This window comes from Peromyscus leucopus, chromosome X (genome assembly GCF_004664715.2).
Source record: "Peromyscus leucopus breed LL Stock chromosome X, UCI_PerLeu_2.1, whole genome shotgun sequence".
Classification (NCBI taxonomy): Eukaryota; Metazoa; Chordata; class Mammalia; order Rodentia; family Cricetidae; genus Peromyscus; species Peromyscus leucopus.
The window spans coordinates 96273329-96291426 of record NC_051083.1 but is presented as its reverse complement, the minus strand read 5'-3'; the positions used below and the strand labels follow the sequence as shown (position 1 = coordinate 96291426).

Here is an 18098-nt window from a genome sequence, read left to right as displayed (position 1 = left end):
CCACTGAGCCACCCCACTGCCCCCCTTTTAGGCTTCTGAAGCCCCATTTGAGTCCCTTGGATTAGGTGGATAAAGTGGTAACAAGCACAGGTTCTTAATCCTGCCTGGGTTGGAATCTCCACTCTGGGTTGGAATCTCCACTCTGCTTTTTATGTTTGGGACTCTGGGCAAGTTACCCAACTTGTCAGACTTTTTTCATCTGTAAAATGGGGGTGTTAATAATATCATCCAACTCAAAGACATATTGGGCCAACTAAATGATTAAACGTGTACTTAGAACACTAGCTGACTAGCTGGAACATGAGAAGCATTAAATACCTATCCAGTTCTCTCTCTCTCTCTCTCTCTCTCTCTCTCTCTCTCTGTGTGTGTGTGTGTGTGTTGTGTGTGTCTGTCTCTCTCTGTCTCTCCTGTCTCTGTCTCTCTCTGTGTCTCTCTGTCTCTGTCTGTATCTCTGTCTCTGTCTCTGTGTGTGTGTGTGTGTGTGTGTGTCTTTCTCTCTCCTTCTCTCCCTCCCTCCCTCACCCCACCTTCAGTACATAGAAATCCTCAGCCTCAAGTAAGAGTCTGGCTAAGTTGCCCAGAACCAGTCTAGAACTTGAGATCCTCCTGCCTTGCCCTCCAGAGTTCCACCAGGCCTAGCTTTCTACTAATTTCTACTCTGGCCTAGAATTTCCTTATGTGCCTCTCTGACATTTCAAAGTTTCTGAAAGCTAACATTTTTGTAGCAAGCTCATTTGGTAGCAAAATTGGACCTGGATTGATACTAAGCTATTTATCCCATTTTGAAATATTGGTGTGTTTTCACAAGGTACTCTCCCAGATTCCATTAGCGGGTGTTGCTTAGTATATATTTTATACACCAAATTGCTTTACAAAAGTCCCCAAATTTGGAACTACAAAAAATTGATTATGACTAGTTTGTATACCTACTCAGTAGATTGGAAAACCCAGCTAGCTCCATAATAGTAAGTAAGCAACCTTCCCCAAACCTTGTGACTTAGAAGCAGAAACAATTTGGAGCACTAGACATTTCAAAGCCCACCGTGGCTAGTACTCTAGTATGTCCTGATGTCACAACACACAGATTGATGTAGGTAGCAGCTACCAGGCAGACTCTCCTGAAGAGCTGAAGACTATCACCATTTATTGAGAGTGGCCAAGTCTACCCTGGTAGCATTCTGTCATCTCTTTACATTAATCTTTGCTATATACCAGTTGATAAAATTGGGATATAAGTCAGTGTCTTCTTTTTAACAGAAGAGGAAACTGAGGCCCAGAGAAGAGCCATAATTTACTCAAGCTCGATCTCTCTCTCTCTCTCTCTCTCTCTCTCTCTCTCTCTCTCTCTCTCTCACACACACACACACACACACACACACACACACACACACACACACACACACACACACAAACACCCAGGCAGAACTGAAACTCAAAATCCAATTCTGTGCTTTTCCTCATTAAACCCATGGCCAGTCCAACAATGACACACACTGACCTTTTAACATACTGACCCTCACACTCTGCAGACAGTCCTAAAGTTTGCAACATACCTGATGAAAGGAGAGTTTCCCAAGATCTCAGCAAATATAAAAATGAGACAGCATGTCTGGGTGGACCTCATCCTTCCCTGTTCCATAAGCAGCAATGTGCAGACACCATCCAGTCAGAAGCCAGGGAGGGGAGATTTCTCAAATCCCAAGAAAAATCACAGAGACCCTACTGTTTGCTCTTCTCTGTTGATTTTTAAGAAGCTGACATTTACTTATGCCAAAGGCCAAAAGAAATGAAAAATCTACTGGAAAGGGAATTTCATCAGTCATGAAGCAAATATGTTCAAGAAACCTTTGCACAGTATCAGTTCCCTTGTTTGAAATGCAGAAAGCAGAGCAGAGTTCTTTCATATTGTTAGCGCATCAGAGACTGGGGCATGAAAGCAGCATGTCCAGGACCTCTTTGTAGCCCCCTGCCTCAGCACAAGGGAACTGTGTGACATCGACTTCAACTTGACAAGTTGGAAACAAGAAGGCAGGCCATAACCCGGGTGACCTTGTGTCACTCCTAAGCTCAAGGTTGGAGTTCCTGCTAACAACAAATCCTTACTTTGATCACACACCCACAGCGACCCAGATCTTTGAATTAAGCAATTCTTTCTCAGGTTTCAGCGAGGCATTGGAAGCCTGAGCTATTTTGGGACACTTTCTCTGCTGTGGATGCCACTTTCGGAATACGCCAGGAATATGCTAAGGACCTGGAGCACTGTATCCTGGACCTGTTTGGGGATTTGTTCTCTCTCTCTCTCTCTCTCTCTCTCTCTCTCTCTTCTCTCTCTCTCTCTCTCTCTCTCTCTCTCTCTGGGCTGATCATCTGGAGGACAGTCACGCCTGCCAACCTAATCCCAGAGGCCTGACTACCTTGCCCAGCCACAGGCTCCAAGAGGCAATGTGCCTGCCAGCACCCTCACGGTAAGGGACATGGCCGCACCACGCAGCCTGACAGGATGGAAAGCATCCTAAGGGATGGTCTAAGTTTGGATGCAGGCTGAGAAGACAAGATGCGGAGGGGAGAAGATGAGGGTTTTTTTTTTCTTTTTCCCAAACATCTTCTTCCTACGATCATCACTTCCCAATCTGATGCAACTGACTCGGCAGGCATTCGGGAGCCTGTGAGCTCCATTTTCCTCTTCTAAAATCTGCACCTGTAAGTACTGGGGCTCATTGATGTTCACGCTGACTTCTGGGGAGGGGGAGAGGAGGAAAGAGTGTGGAGAGGGTCATCATTATCTGATTCAGTGTGGGCAAGTCCAAGGCTTTAGAAGAATGTCTGATGACATCCCCCCCCACACACTTCCCCTGCCACTGAACTGCTTCTTAGCTTGGAAACTGAAAATGCCTCTGTTCTTTCCCTTGCCTTTCCCCCCACCCCAGCATAACAGAAACCCCACCTGTCCTTTGGGGTACTTTGTTCATCAGTACGGTTCACACCTGATTTTTTTTTCCCTCATGTTGGATTTAATGGCAAGAGTGTACCCTTGGCATTTGAATTTCTTAAATGCATCCACAGCTACTATTGTGGGCACAGCCCCTGCTGGTTTCTCCATCTTTTATGCAGTAATTTGCTGAAACTGTGAAAGATGTTGTAAGCGGGAGGGTATAAATGAGAATCTAGAAACTCCTCCATGGTAAAAAGGAAGAGCGATGTGGTTGATTCTCAACGCAGTTAGAAATGCTGCCACAATGGGGAGGCTTCCTGCTAGGCAGCGAGATGGTCCCTTTCAGTGCCTTCATATTTTAATGGGAAGAGAGGCCAGAATAGCTGCTAGCTCCCCAGGAAAGGAGCATTTCGGATGCTTTTACCACTTTACTGAGAGACTGGACATTGTTTCCGGCCAGCTTATCAGTCCCTGAAGCACCTACAGTGGCTGCCCCAAATGGGGGAGGAGAGAGAGAGAGAGAGAGAGAGAGAGAGAGAGAGAGAGAGAGAGAGAGAGAAGAGTGTCAGCCCCTCTGTGCCTTCTCTGGGGGACGGCAGGAGTTCTCAGAAAATAGCCCCAAATGGCAAAACCAGGCCCTGCACATCCCCCTTCCCTCAACGCCAGACCAAATCCTTCTCAAGGTACAGAATCAGTTGGGAGGTGAGAGTGAAATCTGTCTTTGCTGAGAAGCAATTTGAAGTACCTGCCTATGTCTTAGTGTCCATCTGAGCTTCTGTAACAACCCTCTCAGCCACAAATAAGAGTGAGTTATTTCCATATGGATGCAACACTGTCCTTAAGCAAAGAAAAAAAAATCGTAAGATGTCCCTTAGGTCAGGCTGGTTCCTTCAGTGTCCATGATAGGCAAAGTCAAAAGCTTCTTTCTTAGGCTCTACAATGAGTGCTGGGTGTAACGTGGGTTTAGAGAGAACGATATTGATATCTGGACTGGAGAAATCCAGAAGGGACATGTACAGTGTGTATAGTATAGAAAAAGAATTACTTCACAGTGTACAGAAAGAAGCTAGCCTCAGAAAAAACTTGTTTTGCCCTTGGCTGCTGCCTGTTGGTATAGTCTTTAGGATCTCATGAAGTTTCTCTTTTTGAGTAAATGATACTCAGATCCCAGAAGTTGACTGTCAGGAAGGCTTTGTGTCAGAGCCTTGAGTGTTAGTGGTAGCCTGAATCTTATGTCTACCTTGTGGCATTCCAAGAGCATTAAGAATGTTCCTCCTGGCCTTCAAAATCCTCCCTATCCACTCCCAGGAGCTTGGAAAGTCTTAAGTGCATAATTCCTTTAACCCAGGACTTTGGCATCAGTTAAAATGCCAACCTCCTGGGAGGGGCACCTGCTAACCTCATCTGGGTAAATCCCATTCTGACAGTAGATTTTGATGGAAGGGAGAACAGCAAAGAGGAGGGGAGCTGAGATCACTGTGGGTCAAAATGACCCTGCATTCAGAAACCTGGGAGCAGAACCCAGACTACAGCCAAAAGCACCAAGAAGCTCTGTTGGCAGAGAGAGCTCGAGTCTTGTTAAAATGGGGTACATGACAATTGCTTGAAGCTGAAGCTTAGAGACTGGTGAATTGCAATCTACTGAATGAAATTGGGCTCCAGAAAGAGTCTCATCTACGGGAATGGATTAATAGGTGGATGAACTTCTTGCAAGTTTATCTTCAGAGTGAGTTACCTGAGCCACTTGAACACAGGCTGCCAAAATTGTGAAGAGCCTGAGGCTAAGAAGTAAAACAGAACTAGTATTCTGCAATGGTTATCCTCAGGAGGCCAAAGGAGAGGACCCCACAGGAATTCAAGTGTGGGATCTTGTTGTCATCCTTTCTCCACTTGGAGACCAGCACGAAGGCATACTGTCCAGGAGTTTCATTGTCGATGCAATGGCACCTATGGCTTAAGGAACCATAAGGGGCAAAGAGTGGTTACCTCAGGATAGCCATAGGTCAAGGATTAAGCACCCCTCTATCTCTGTGTGGGCTCCTTTCTAGGCCATTGTGAATGAAGTGGGACTACCTGAGTTCAAATCCTAACTCTTCTGCTTCCTAGCTTGGTGGCCCTGGTCAGGACATGTAACCGATTTCCGTCTCATCTGCAAAGTGGACACGGTAATGACAGGATCTGTTGTGTAATGTTGTAAAGGCTAAATAAAACAATGCCTGTGAAGCCTAAACAGTGCCTAGTACAAAGGACGCATTTAACAAAAGTCAGCAGTGATGAACATTTCCTGCCTTCTGCTGCATGCGTCATTATCTGAGAATGTCTCACAGCAGCAGTCAAGGTGGTCCCCCACTCAGTACAGTTCTAACAGCACTAACGGTTGCTGGCTCATCATTTTCTTCATTTAAAGTGGCACGCTTCCTCTTTTCCTGCCAATAGCCCTAGAGTAGAGCAAGCCTTTCCTCCCACTGGTTCTGCTTCCACACCATCTCCCAGCTAACTAAACAGATGGAGTCACTGCTAGAGGTTCCTGAAGTCTTTCTCCTGGCTATCCAATGAACTTTGCTGCCCATTCCCTAACTGGAACATGAAATCAATTCTCGGAGGGTGGGTTCAGTAGAGTGCAGTCTCACGAAGGGGAAAGGAGCCCCACATAAAACCCAGCCTCTGATTCTTTGCACTAACTGCACTGTCCTATCTATATGTAACAATACAGCAGCTGCTCTCGCTGGGATTCCCCAATCCCGTGACTGATGGGACCACTGTTGTTCATTTCGTCCAACACCATCCACCCTCCCTCGGGAGTCCCTTTTCCGCACGCCGGGGTGCTGCCAGGGTGCCCAGACTTCCAGAGGCTTTCCTCAGCTTCCTCTCTCTGCCACTCCCTGTGCTTTCCTAGGGATAGAGAGCTCACTCTTCCAAGGGGTGTGGTGGTAGAAAGGAGCCCTGCTTTCTGTGCAGGCATGCCCTCTGCTTTCTAGCCCTCCCGTGCCTCTACTCCACAAGGAAGAGAAAGAACCATCCCTGGGTCTGGTTAGGTTGATACCTCTCATTTTTGATAGTGCTGGAGATTGAGCATTCGAGGCAAGTGCTAAAGCCACTGAGCTATACCCTAGCCCCAGTCAGTATGGCTCGAATCAGAAGACAGACCTACATTATCTTAAAGACTGAATGAGGGTGTTTCTTGAACTAATTCAGTCTGGTAGTTAGCTAAAATGCATATTTTTAAAACTATCTCCATAGAAATACAATCTCTGGGTTTGGGCTCCAGCCCTGGAATCTGCATGTTTAAAAAGCTCTCCTTCAGATAATGAGAACAAAATCTCTGCCAAAAACTTTTTTAAATTAAAAACATAAATAGCAAAGAAAGAAAGAAAACCCTATAAAATTATATACACACATACACATACTCCCTCAGCCTTCCTGAAGCTGCCTCTCTGAGGGGAAAGCAATTCACTTTCTCCTTACCACCCTTGGCCCTCTTCTTGTTTTTAAAATAAACTTTTCAAAAGAAAAGAGAAACAGAAAGAGAGAGAGAGAGAGAGAGAGAGAGAGAGAGAGAGAGAGAGAGAGACTTTGGGCGGTACCTTAGGAAACTGCTGTGCTGCATCTTGTGGAATGGGGGTGGGAATGAGGGCGAGGAGGAGACTCTCATGATTCTGGTTCCTATCAGGAGACCCAGCCTTCCACCCTGAGTCTCCAGAAACTTGTGCAAACGCCTCCTGAATGTTGGCCTTGTCTTATCCAAGCAGCAGCTCCCAAGATGCTTCCTCAAAACCTTTATGCAGTTTCAGATTTTGGGAGCGTGGGCCTAAATCATTGATGCTGTCAGTCTAAGGTACAAAATGGATAGAGTATCCTCATCTAGATACTGTTTGTTTGGAGCTGGGTGGGGTTATAGAAGACCTCAGTAGTTGATAATGTATTATAGCCAAACTGGCAGGCTTTGGATTGGCCTAGGCTTCATAGGCTACATGACCCATGATTTGTTCTTCACTTGTGAATCAGAAATGATAACACAGGGACTACCCACCTCATGGTGTTGTTCATGTGAAATTATGGGTTACTTCATGTAATATGTTGAAAACTGTGCCTGACTTGTATTAAGCATTAAGCGAGCAATATCTATGATTCGTGTTATTATAAATATATATGCAGGTGTATGCTCACTACACATAAATTAATATATTATTAATATAGTAACATTAATATATCTTTTCTAGTATTGACAGTTGAACTTAGAGCTTCATGCATGCTAGACAAGCACCCTACCACTGAGCTATATTCCCAACCATCTATGTATTTATTTATTTTGGTACAGCTTATCAAATACAAAGTTACTTGAGCTATTTTCAAATAGGCCTGCACTATCCAGTGTGGGCAACACACACACATACACACACACACACACACACACACACACACACACACACACACGCACACGCACACGCACACGCACACGCACACATACACATACACACTAGCTAGCTAGACTATCCACAAGGAATAAACGAGTTGATGTGTGTGTGTGTGAAAATAATCAGAACTATTATAAATATGGTCCTAGAAACTTTAAAAGAGAATTCTGTAAATGCTCCAAGGGTCCTATCAGAAAAATATCATCTTGGATCAATATTTTGGAAGGAGACATTGACCAAGGGTCATTTAGAGACCCAGAATGAAGATGGCATTTTGGGGTCTCTTACACTCAGACTCTTATCCCTAACTTATTGCATTAGATTTATGGGATTATGGGATTTGATTCTAGGACCTGCTGGGTCTAATTAAAGTTTTAGGACTCCTAGGAGACCAGTTGTGGTTGCACAGACTGGATCTAAAAAAAGTCTCTATGATGTGCTCTTAGCTCCGGCTTCCTAGCATGGAAGGTTCCAGCTACCATCATGGAGTTGTGGCCTTTTCTCCTTTGGGCTCCAAATGCATTTGGGGTCATTGATTTGGTAACATCACTACAACATAGCACCCCAGAAAAGACAAACAGCTCCCCTCACTCCAGCCAGTGTCCCCACCACCCCACTCCTTAGAGCTAGGGGCTCATCAGACTGTACTTTCAGCTCCAGGCCCTAAAAGTGGAAGATAGGATAAGAGAAAATAAAGCCATGAGGTCACCAGTACCATTTGGCCTCCAAGCCTTGCCTGGGCTCTGGGCCAAGGTTCTCAGCTTCCTGCTGGACACAGACACATAGAAGCTCCATTGGTACCCCCAAACACAGCAAGTCCAAGCTGACCTGTCAACTGTCATCTATCTCTGTCACTCCTCTGCAAGTGTTCTTTGTCTCTACTGACAGTATCACCGCAGACCCTAGCTGGAATGTCAGGGTCATTGTCACTTTTCCCCCTCTCGTTGACTCCATGACACTCAGCCCCATGCTTTCTACACATTGACATATGTCTGAAGCCATTCCCTCCTCTCAGAGGTCACTGCCACAGTCTCCAGTTCAAAGAAATGGCCTCCCTTGCGTGGACCAATCAGATGGTCAGCCTGCCTTTAGGTTTTCTCCCCTCCATCCTTGCACCTACCCTGGTGCTACAAAAATTGTCTTCCTTCTCAAAAGCCTTCATTGACTCCTTATTGCTCACAGAACAAAGCTCTCATCTTGGCTAAGGAAGCTCTGAATAGCTGACCCCAGACATCTCTCCCACTCTATACTTTCACACAAATATAACCCCTCCGCCTGAGGTACCCTTCTGTTCCTCCATTACTGTTTCTGGCCAAAAGAAAACAAACAAACAACAAAGAAACAAAACTCCATCCCTCAGGTTCTAGCTGAACCTCCTTCATCTTTAAGTCTTTCCTAACTTCCCCAGGTATGAGGTCAGTTACAAGCACTCCCTCACAAATAGATACTTGCTCCTGCTACAGCAGCCACTAGTCCATAAGGTTTTATGTGTGCCTCTGCAACCCCCAAAGTCTAGGTGGGAACATATTAGACGCTCGTGTGTATTCTCTGCACCTTCAGGCTTATGTATAATAAGATACTATGCAAATGATAGCTGCTACCTCCTAGAATTATAAAGAATGGGTAAAGTGATATAGATATTCATGCAGATAAGATAATAAGGAAGGATACTCAGCATCCATTCAGTGCTTTGTAAGGGTCAGAAATTGATCTAAACTCTTCATATGGCTTTAAAAGTAGGTAGAACCAAGGAGTTACCGTATGTTATATTGTGTGTGTGTGTGTGTGTGTGTGTGTGTGTGTACACTATGAATATAGTATAGATAACATATATCTAAAATATATACTCTCCACTGTGCCTGATATTTAGTGGGAACTCTTAGTTTTCCTTTCGTTCATCATGTTCCTATCCTGCACTACCCTGTCCTAGCCATCCTCCCATCTCTTGTCCTGCCAGGCTGGGGTAACAGAAAGACATTCCAGGACTCTACTTCATTATCCATTATAACAGACTGGTTAATTAAAAAGAGAGAAGCCCTTGGGAACCTTTGGAGCTGGCGTAAAAGTATCTCCTGATTTAAGTTACCATTTCTTCAAGGACAGAGGCAATATTGTACTACAGTTTGTGTCCCCCATAAGCACCAGCACTACGGTGATCAAGTGACATGCACTAGATAAATTCTTGGCCTTAGGCTTTCTAGTTATCAGCACCATCAGCATTTTCAATGACGGCTGAAGCAGATGCTAGACCATAGCTAACAGGTTCTCATGAACAGACAGACAGCAACAGCTAGAGCCACCCAGGAGAAGCCCCTTTGGCTGCACTTTGATGGGAGCGTGCCATCAGGCCAGGAGGCCATGGACTTGGGCCCCAGAGATGTATCCTACCACCACCATCAGAGTAACCAGATGCAAATCTCTCCACTTCCTTGGGCCTCCGTGTCCTCACCTGTATAATGCTGCCCCTCCAGGCTGGCTGGGAATGCATGCATGGCAGGGCAGCTGCAAAAGTTCGTTGCCAAAAGGCTGCGCGGAAGCGAAGTGTTGCTAATTTCAAGTGCTGGGGCTTCACTCACCAGGAAACACTCAGGAAGAGGGTGTGGGGGAAGAGAGCAGGGACTTGTGTATCCAGGACATATGGGGGCCTATATTTGTTGTCCTTCTGCTTAGCAGCATTAACGATTCAAGCTGGTGCTGCCTGTGGAACACTCTGTCCTTTGGGATCCTCAGGGACAGGAGGGGTTGCAGAGCAGCAGGGCTGCAGCCAGCGCGCAATCCAGTGAGAAATGGAGTGATAGAGATGAGGCGCCACGCACACAGGTTCATACGCATGCATTCGCACTCCTGGCAGCCCCCAACGCTGCCTCGAAACAGCAGCTGGAGCTAATTACAGACAGACAAACAGCGCCTTCTCTGGCTCTTCTCTCAAAACTGTCAACCCCCCCCTCCCCACCACCACCACCACTAACACTACCACCATGACCCGCCCCTGGGAGTTGCTTGAGTTCTTGGAGGGGGTGTTGCCGGCGACACAGCTAAGTGCCTAGAAAGAACATTGCAAGGGGTGGGGGCAGAATTTTGGGGAAGTAGGAAGCCGCCATGTGGCTCCCTGTCTTAGGGTGGGTAAAAAGGAGGGGATGAAGAGCGGGAGAGAGCTGGCTCAGATACAGATGCAGCTTTGTGTTAACAGATGTGCTCTCCTGGCAAGCGGGAGCCCAAGCACTTAGCTCCTCCCTTCGCCTTCATCTGGATCCACCCAGGGATCCCCTCTCAATCCTTCTCCCCCTTAAATCCCCAACTTCCTCTCCAATTCTATATCTGGCATAAAGCTTAATAAATGTTGAATGAATGGATGGATGAATGAACACATGTACCCTCCTCAAACCCTTACAACTCCCAAGCTTTGCTCCCCACCCCCACAGACCATAATAACTGCATACGCCCTTTCTTCTGCATTTCTTTCTATGTAGTCCCTTTGGGCACTTTCAACTCTCACCTACATGCTCTGAACTCCCAAATCTCTTTCCAACATACTCCTCTCCAGCTGTGTGAATGTTCCCGGAGAACCTCAAACTCAAAATGGCCCTCACTTGTGTCTCCAACAATAACCTCCTCCAGGATGGATTTCTAATGGTGAGGACTGGTCTGTCAAAGTGGGTGCACAGGCAAGAGAAATGTGCCTAGAAGCCTAAGGCAAACCCCTGATGCCAGAACCTCTCTTCACTCTAGAACAACAAATTTCTTGCCAGCATCCTCTTACTCCTGTCCCACATACCTAACAAGAATGGCCATATTGGAAACTAACCACCAAACTGGGGCTAACTGCCCAAATTGAGACCCTAAAACTGGAACCAAGCAAGTTGATTCTGCAAAGAGAAGCTCTTGAAAGGAATTGCCATAACTTGTATTATTCCTTCTCTAACACACCCCTTCCCAATTCACTGTCATTTTGCAATTCTGGTATTGCCACCCCCACCTCCCCATGACACCATCCCTCAGCCACAACCTCAGACTTCATCTCACTCCTCATCTCCATTCCTCTGCATTTTAGATCCCTGTCTCCAAGCCAACTGCAGTCCCCAAGGCAAATACTGAACCAAGACTGGTAGAATATGGGAATTTCATTCCATGAGAGGAGTGCTGGAGCTGATGACCCAGAATGTTTACTGAGAGCCTGCATTCAAATTCTTTCCTGGTTTTGGCAAGGATAAGAGTAAATAAAGCCCCTTTTTCCTCCAGGCCGTCCTAAATTTGGATAGCAGTCCAAAAAAATGGTGAACAAACACAGTGGCCTTTGGTTTTCTGACAACATAGGTCCTATGAAGACAGAACCCAAGTGTCTTAGGGTTTCTATTGCTGTGATAAAAGCAGCTTGAGGAGGAAAGGTTCATTCCAGATTACAGCAATCGTGTCACACTGTATGACTGAGGGAAGTCAGATTAGGAAGGCATGGTAGGAGGCTGGAGGCAGGAGCTAAAGCAGAAGCCACACAGAAAAGCTGCTCACTGGCTTGCTCCTCATAGCTTGCTCAGTCTGCTTTCTTTAGCACCCAGGACCACCAGCCCAGTGGTGGCACTGTCCACTGTGAGCTGAGCCCTACCACACAAATTAGCAATCAATAAGGTGCCCTGCTGGCTTGCCCCCAGGCCAATGTGGTGGGGGGATTTTCTGAACTGAAGTTCCCTCTTCCCAAATGATTCTAGTTTGTTTCAAGTTGACATACAACTAGCCAGCACACCAAGTTTCTTTCTTCCTCCTCCCCAGGGGTCCCTAGGGCTGTACACACGCAAGGTGTCATTATACCCACTCATGTAACAGTGACATCCAGACATTTTCGGGTTTTCAATGCAAAGTAAAGGAATCATCAGGAATTGCAGTTTGACATACACACAGGGTGTGATGTAACTTATTCAAAGACCTCACATTTAACTTAACAACAAGCATTCACTTAGCAAATCTCTACTGAGCTCAGCAAAAACAGGTATTCAATGGTTCGTTCCTTCAATCTGCTCCTTTTCTTCTTGGTGGGGAGACAACATTCAGACATTATTAGTCTTACTGAAAGTAACATTTTAATTGTTGATAATACAAAACCATGTCAAGTGTCATCCTATGCCTTCTGTGACTTTTTATGTAGCTCTGGAAGTTCCTTTGACAGCACTGAAACTTACCATTCCACTGGCCCATCACTGCTAGTGCACCCTTTCGAAGTATGGGGTAGTGAATGGGTGGGCTTCTAGAGCTCCTGAGCTCTCGCCAAAGTTCTTCCATTCTCTAAGTGCGCAACTTTGGCTAACATGCTTAGCCTGCCTGTGTCTGGTGCACCTCCTCAGGAAAGTGAAGACGGCAATAGCGCCCACCTCACAGAATAAGAACTATTAATAAACTAGATGGTTCTGGGCTGGCAAGATGCCAGGGCTGATGACCAGAATTCAATTGTCATAGCCCACCAACCTATATGAGGAAGGCAAAAACTCCCACAAGTTTTTCTCTAATTTCCATATGTTCACTTTCTCTCTCTCTCTCTCTCTCTCTCTCTCTCTCTCTCTCTCTCTCTCTCTCACACACACACACACACACACACACACACACATACACACACACACAAAGAGAGAGAGAATTTAATTTTTTATTAAGTCCGATAATTAACAAAACACTTAGAATTGCACCCAGTATATAACAGGTACTCAAAAATGTTAGCAATTGGGACTGGAAGCATGACTTAGTGGTTAAAAACACTTGCTGCTCTTGCCGAGGACCGAGATTTGGTTCTCGGCACCCACGGGGCAGCTTCCAAGCATCTAGAACCCCGGTTCCTGGGGATGTGACACAGTCATCTAGCCCCCACAGGCACTAGGCAGCGTCCAGTGCACTTAGAGTGTTTGTAGGCAAACGTTCATACACATAAAATAAAAAGAAATCAATTCTTTTAATGTTAGCAATTATTATTTTCATACTAGATCTACTGGCCTTTGTTAACACTAGAGGTTATATTTTTTATTGGGCCTCCAAAGGAAACCAATAGAATGCCCTATTCACTTGTCTATTCAATCAACGAGTACATGCTGAGCACCTAAAAGTTCTTGAGCTAAGCATTGGTGTTATATAAACAAAGAACATGTGAACCCTGCCTTTGGGACTAAAGAATTCCTCCAAAGCAGTCCTGGATTAATAGTGCCCTGAAGCTCCTAGACGAAGCAAACACAAATCCTCCCTGGAGAAACACACCCTCAACCAGTTTTCACAGGATTACCAAGGTAAAGTCTGGCTGAACATGAACTCATAATCAAAAAATTACAAAACATACAATGAAGTCAGAAACAAGGAAAACAGAATTAGATCCTCAAAGACCTCAGGTATTGCAATTATGGAAAATGAAATGTATTTTAGGAGTATTATAAAACAAAAGCCTTTGCAAACATTAGCATGAAAGAAGATACTAGCGCAAAATACAATTTTCCTAAGTATCTTATTCTTATAGACAGCGAAGATGGGCCTCAGAGAACATTAGCTCCTTTCATGGTACATGGTTAACAATAATTTACTCAAACCAGCATTTCAGTGGCTAGTGTATTTTTGCCAAACTTGGTAGCTGTGACATTTCTTTCCCAAGTCATGTGACCAACAACATGAGTATGTAGTAAAGTCCTTGCCCTCAAGTATCTGAAACTTCAGACCACACATATTAAACTATGAATTGATATCAGACTGGGTGGTAGAAACTACAAAGGTCTTGAGTGGTTGGAAGTGAGAGCATGTCTTTGAAGCATGGGGTGGATCTGTGGTTAGGAAAACCTTTTTGCATTAGCCAGTAAGAAGGAAAAAAACTAGAAAAAGCCCTTAAAAAGTTATAGTGCAGATGAGTTTCAAAACAGTACAGGGAAGAGTGGGTGTGTCTTGAGGGCACAGAGGGCACACAGGCAGACCTGAACCATCACGTAAGATACTGTAATCAAAAGGGTCCCAAGGTCGCTTAACGCTCTGTTGTCATCTTGAAAGTCTCAGTTCCCTTTGAACATGAAGCTCTCTATTGTCATTTTACACCTGGTATCTTCTTTTAGTAGCTTCATCCGCAATGCCTGGAAACAGGGTTTCTCAGTGAACTAGAAGTATGCTATTTGGGCTAGGCTGCCTGGCCAGTGGCCTCTTGAGATCTGCCTGTCTCTTTTCTAAACTCCGCCCAATGCTTGGGTTATAGGCATGCACAGCCATGCCTGTACTTTCATGTGGGTGTTTGAGATTTGAACTCAAGTCCTCAAGTTGGCAAAGCAAGTACTCCTACATACAAAGACATGTTGCCAATTGTCTTCTAGGCTCTTATAACACTTTAGATCTAAGACTACCCTAGGCCATAGCAAACTGAGGCTATCATGGTTTGTTTATGTATCTGCCTTCCTCATTGAACTGAGAATGTCTTGAGGTGGGGGTTACATTCCTGTATCCCAGCTGCCAGCACAATGCCTAACGCATAGCAGGTGCTTAGTAAACATCGAAAGAATGACTAATGCAGTCTGTGAGCATCCTTGTCTTCTTCCCCATGTCTTTTTGCCACTATTTCTGTCCAGGCTCCTATTGTTTCATCACAATAGCTTCCTGATGAATTTTCAGCACTTCTTTCTCCAGCCCATCTGAACACCTCCTCTCCCTAGTGATATGTCTTTCTAAAATCAGAGTCACTGTACCCTCTGCTGTTCAAACACTTTCTATGATGCCTTCCTGTTTGCAGAGCAAGTATCCTAGTGACATCCAAGAGAGTATGCCTTTCCAGCCATATGCTCCAAATTCCCCCCACGTAAGACTGGCCACATTCATGAGTCATGCCCATGCCTGTGACCCAAACACTGCGGGGATGGAGACAGGCAGACCTCAAAAGGTCACTGGCCAAGCAGCCTAGCCAAAATAGCACACCTCTAGTTTGCTAAGAAACCCTGTCTCAAGGCAATAAGGTTGAGGGTGATCGAATAAGGCACCTGATGCGCTGCTCTGGCCCCTGCATGGCACACAAAAGTATGTACCACACACAGGTAATACACACACACACAAAAAAAATTAAGAGCCTCAAGGAAGGGTACCTAACCCAGGCAGGATTCAAGAATTCAGAGAAGTGCCATCTAAGCTGCACCAGTTGGACTAGAAACCCACCTGATGGGCAAAGCAAAGAAAAAACAGCCCAGGAAGAAATAAGCAAATGTAAAGAACCACTGAAACCAACAGTGAAATAGATACTGTACTGTAGGCTGAGGATCATAGCTCTCAGCCTGGCTCAAGCCAGTAAAGAAAGACAACGAATTGGGGAATAACACGATGATATACCAAATGCTGTGATCTGAACAATGTAAGAGAGATAGCTTACTCAGGCTGAAGGGGGTGGGGATCAAGGAACTATCTTCCATAAAGGAATCATTTTCTGAGTGCTATGTGCTGTGGATGAGAAAGTGTCAGCTAGGTAAAGGGAGGCGGGGAAGAAAAGGGAAGGCATTGAAAGTGATGTGTGCCAATACACGTGGCTCCAAAGGAATTCTTAATGCCTCTGTGTGATTCAACTCCAGAATGAGTGAGTAGGAACATGGGAAGATATGACCAGGGAAATGGTGCCAACTTAAGGAGTTTGGACTCGATCCTTACAGTAGCTCCCAGCCTTCATTCCGCATTAGAATCACCTGAAAAGCTTTAAACTATTGATGACTGGATCCTACACCAGGAACTCTGATTTAATTTGTCTGTGGGGAAGGCGTTGGGATTTTTAAAAGCCTTCCCAGTTTCGTCTAGCCACAGCTTCAGGGAGCCAAGTCCTCAATTGGAGTACTTATCAGAGTCATCTAGAGGGTTGGTTAAATACAAGTTGGAGGTGGGCACTCCCTAGCTCTGATTCAGTTACTCCAACTCTGGCAAATTGTCAGAGCCGCTGGTGCTGCTGTTCCTAGGACCTCACTCTGAGAGCCTCTAGCCTCAGATGCTGAGAATCCATTTACAAGGATTAAGTAGAAACGATCTGATTTGAGTATTTGAAAGATCAATCAGGTCCCTCTGGAGAGAATATGGGCGTGGGGGGGGAATGGAGTGAGAGGGCTCATCAGCTTCTGTAGTTGCCTTCATTATACCTGCACAAGGTCAAGCCAGTCGATACCTCAACATAAATTTGGGAGGGGCCCCGGAGGCCCTACCCCTAACAGGAGCTTTTGACAGGTTATGGCTTCTAAGGGTCAGGGAGTTAACTGGCTTTCTTCAAGGATGTGGCCCCTGGTATGTTACCCATGCTCCAGTGGCTGGCCCTAAAACCATGCGTATATGGGCAGCACTAGTTGAATTCAGTGGATTATAGGAGGAGGAGCACCAAGAGGAGGAGTCAGAGTGGGGGGAGGAGGAAGGAGAATGGAGGGAGGAAGATGGAGAGGAGGGAGAGATGAAGTTGGAAGGAGTATGTGGTGGGATTCTGGAAGGAGTTGAAGTGGGAGCAGAACGTAGATTTTTAAAAGTGAGAGGCAAGGAAGCTATTATAAGAACCAAGGTAAGAGATGCTTGGGGAGCCAGGTGGTGGTGGCCTCCCAGCACTTGGGAGGCAGAGCCAGGTGGATCTCTGTGAGTTCAAGGCCAGCCTGGTCTACAGAGTGAGTTCCAGGAAAGGTGCAAAGCTACACAGAGAAACCCTGTCTCGAAAAAGCAAAAAAAAAAAAAAAAAAAAAAAAAGGGACTATTCTATAGGGCTGGAGAGATGGCTCAGCAGTTAAGAGCACTGACTACTCTTCCAGAGGTCCTGAGTTCAATTCCCAGCAACCACATGGTGGCTCACAGCCACCTATAATGAGATCTGTTGCCATCTTCTGGCTGCAGGGACACATGCAAGCAGAACACTGTATACATAATAAATAAATAAATCTTTTAAAAAAGAGAGAGAGAGGGAGTGAGAGATGCTTGGGGAATGACCAGCTCTGGACGAAAGAAGTGGGATGGGGAAGATGGGTCCCATTCAAGGGATGCTTTGGCTGTAGATTTGGCAGAGCACAGAGACTGGCTGAATATAGAGGTGAGATCAAAGCAACAGTGAAAGACAGCTCTTGGGAGTTTTGCCTTAGGTAACTGATGATCTTGGTTGTACTAGTCATGTTCATTGCTGGAATCAAAAGTTAAATATGGGGGCTGGTGAGCTGGCTCAATGAGAAAGGCATCTGATACCAAGCCTGACAACCTGAGCCTGCCCCCCAGGACCTAGATCATGAAAAGAGAGAATTGAGTTCCACAAGTTGTCCTCTGACTTCCACATGCATACCATGGTATATGTGTGTGAATGCACAAACACACATATAAATAAATAAAATGTCTTTAGGAGTTTTTTTTTTTTTAAGTTGAGTCTGTGCCAGAGCAATGGCTCAGTCCATAGAGAACTTGCCCACCATGCACAGTGCCCTGAGTTCAATTCCCAGCACTGAATAAACTGGGCATGGTAGTGCACACCTACAGTCCCAGCACTTGGAAAGTGGAATTAGAAGAATCAGAAGTTCAAGGTACTAACTACCTAGCAAGCTTGAGGCCAGCACGAGTTACATGAGATCTTGTCAAGAAAGAAATGAGCAAAGGAAAGGAAAAGAAGGGTGATTGGGTGTGGTAACATACGCCTATGTTCCAAGCACTCTAGGCTTTGAGGCAGGAAGATGCTGAGAGCCAGGCCAGCCTGGGCCCTGAGACCAAAAAGAAAATTGCAACGTATTCACAGGCTTGAATGGGCGTAGGGAAGGAGACCATTTCTAGCC

At 45.5% G+C, this 18098-nt stretch overlaps 1 protein-coding gene across 1 annotated transcript in view; it reads left to right on the top strand.

Moving 5' to 3' along the window:
* Nucleotides 1–2043: 2043 nt before the first annotated feature.
* Nucleotides 2044–18098, top strand: part of Ammecr1 (AMMECR nuclear protein 1) — a 229116-nt gene continuing 213061 nt past the window's right edge. The window contains exon 1 of the mRNA XM_028876962.2: nt 2044–2703. The gene's annotated coding sequence lies outside the window, so the exon portion shown is untranslated. The remainder of the gene's footprint in view (nt 2704–18098) is intronic.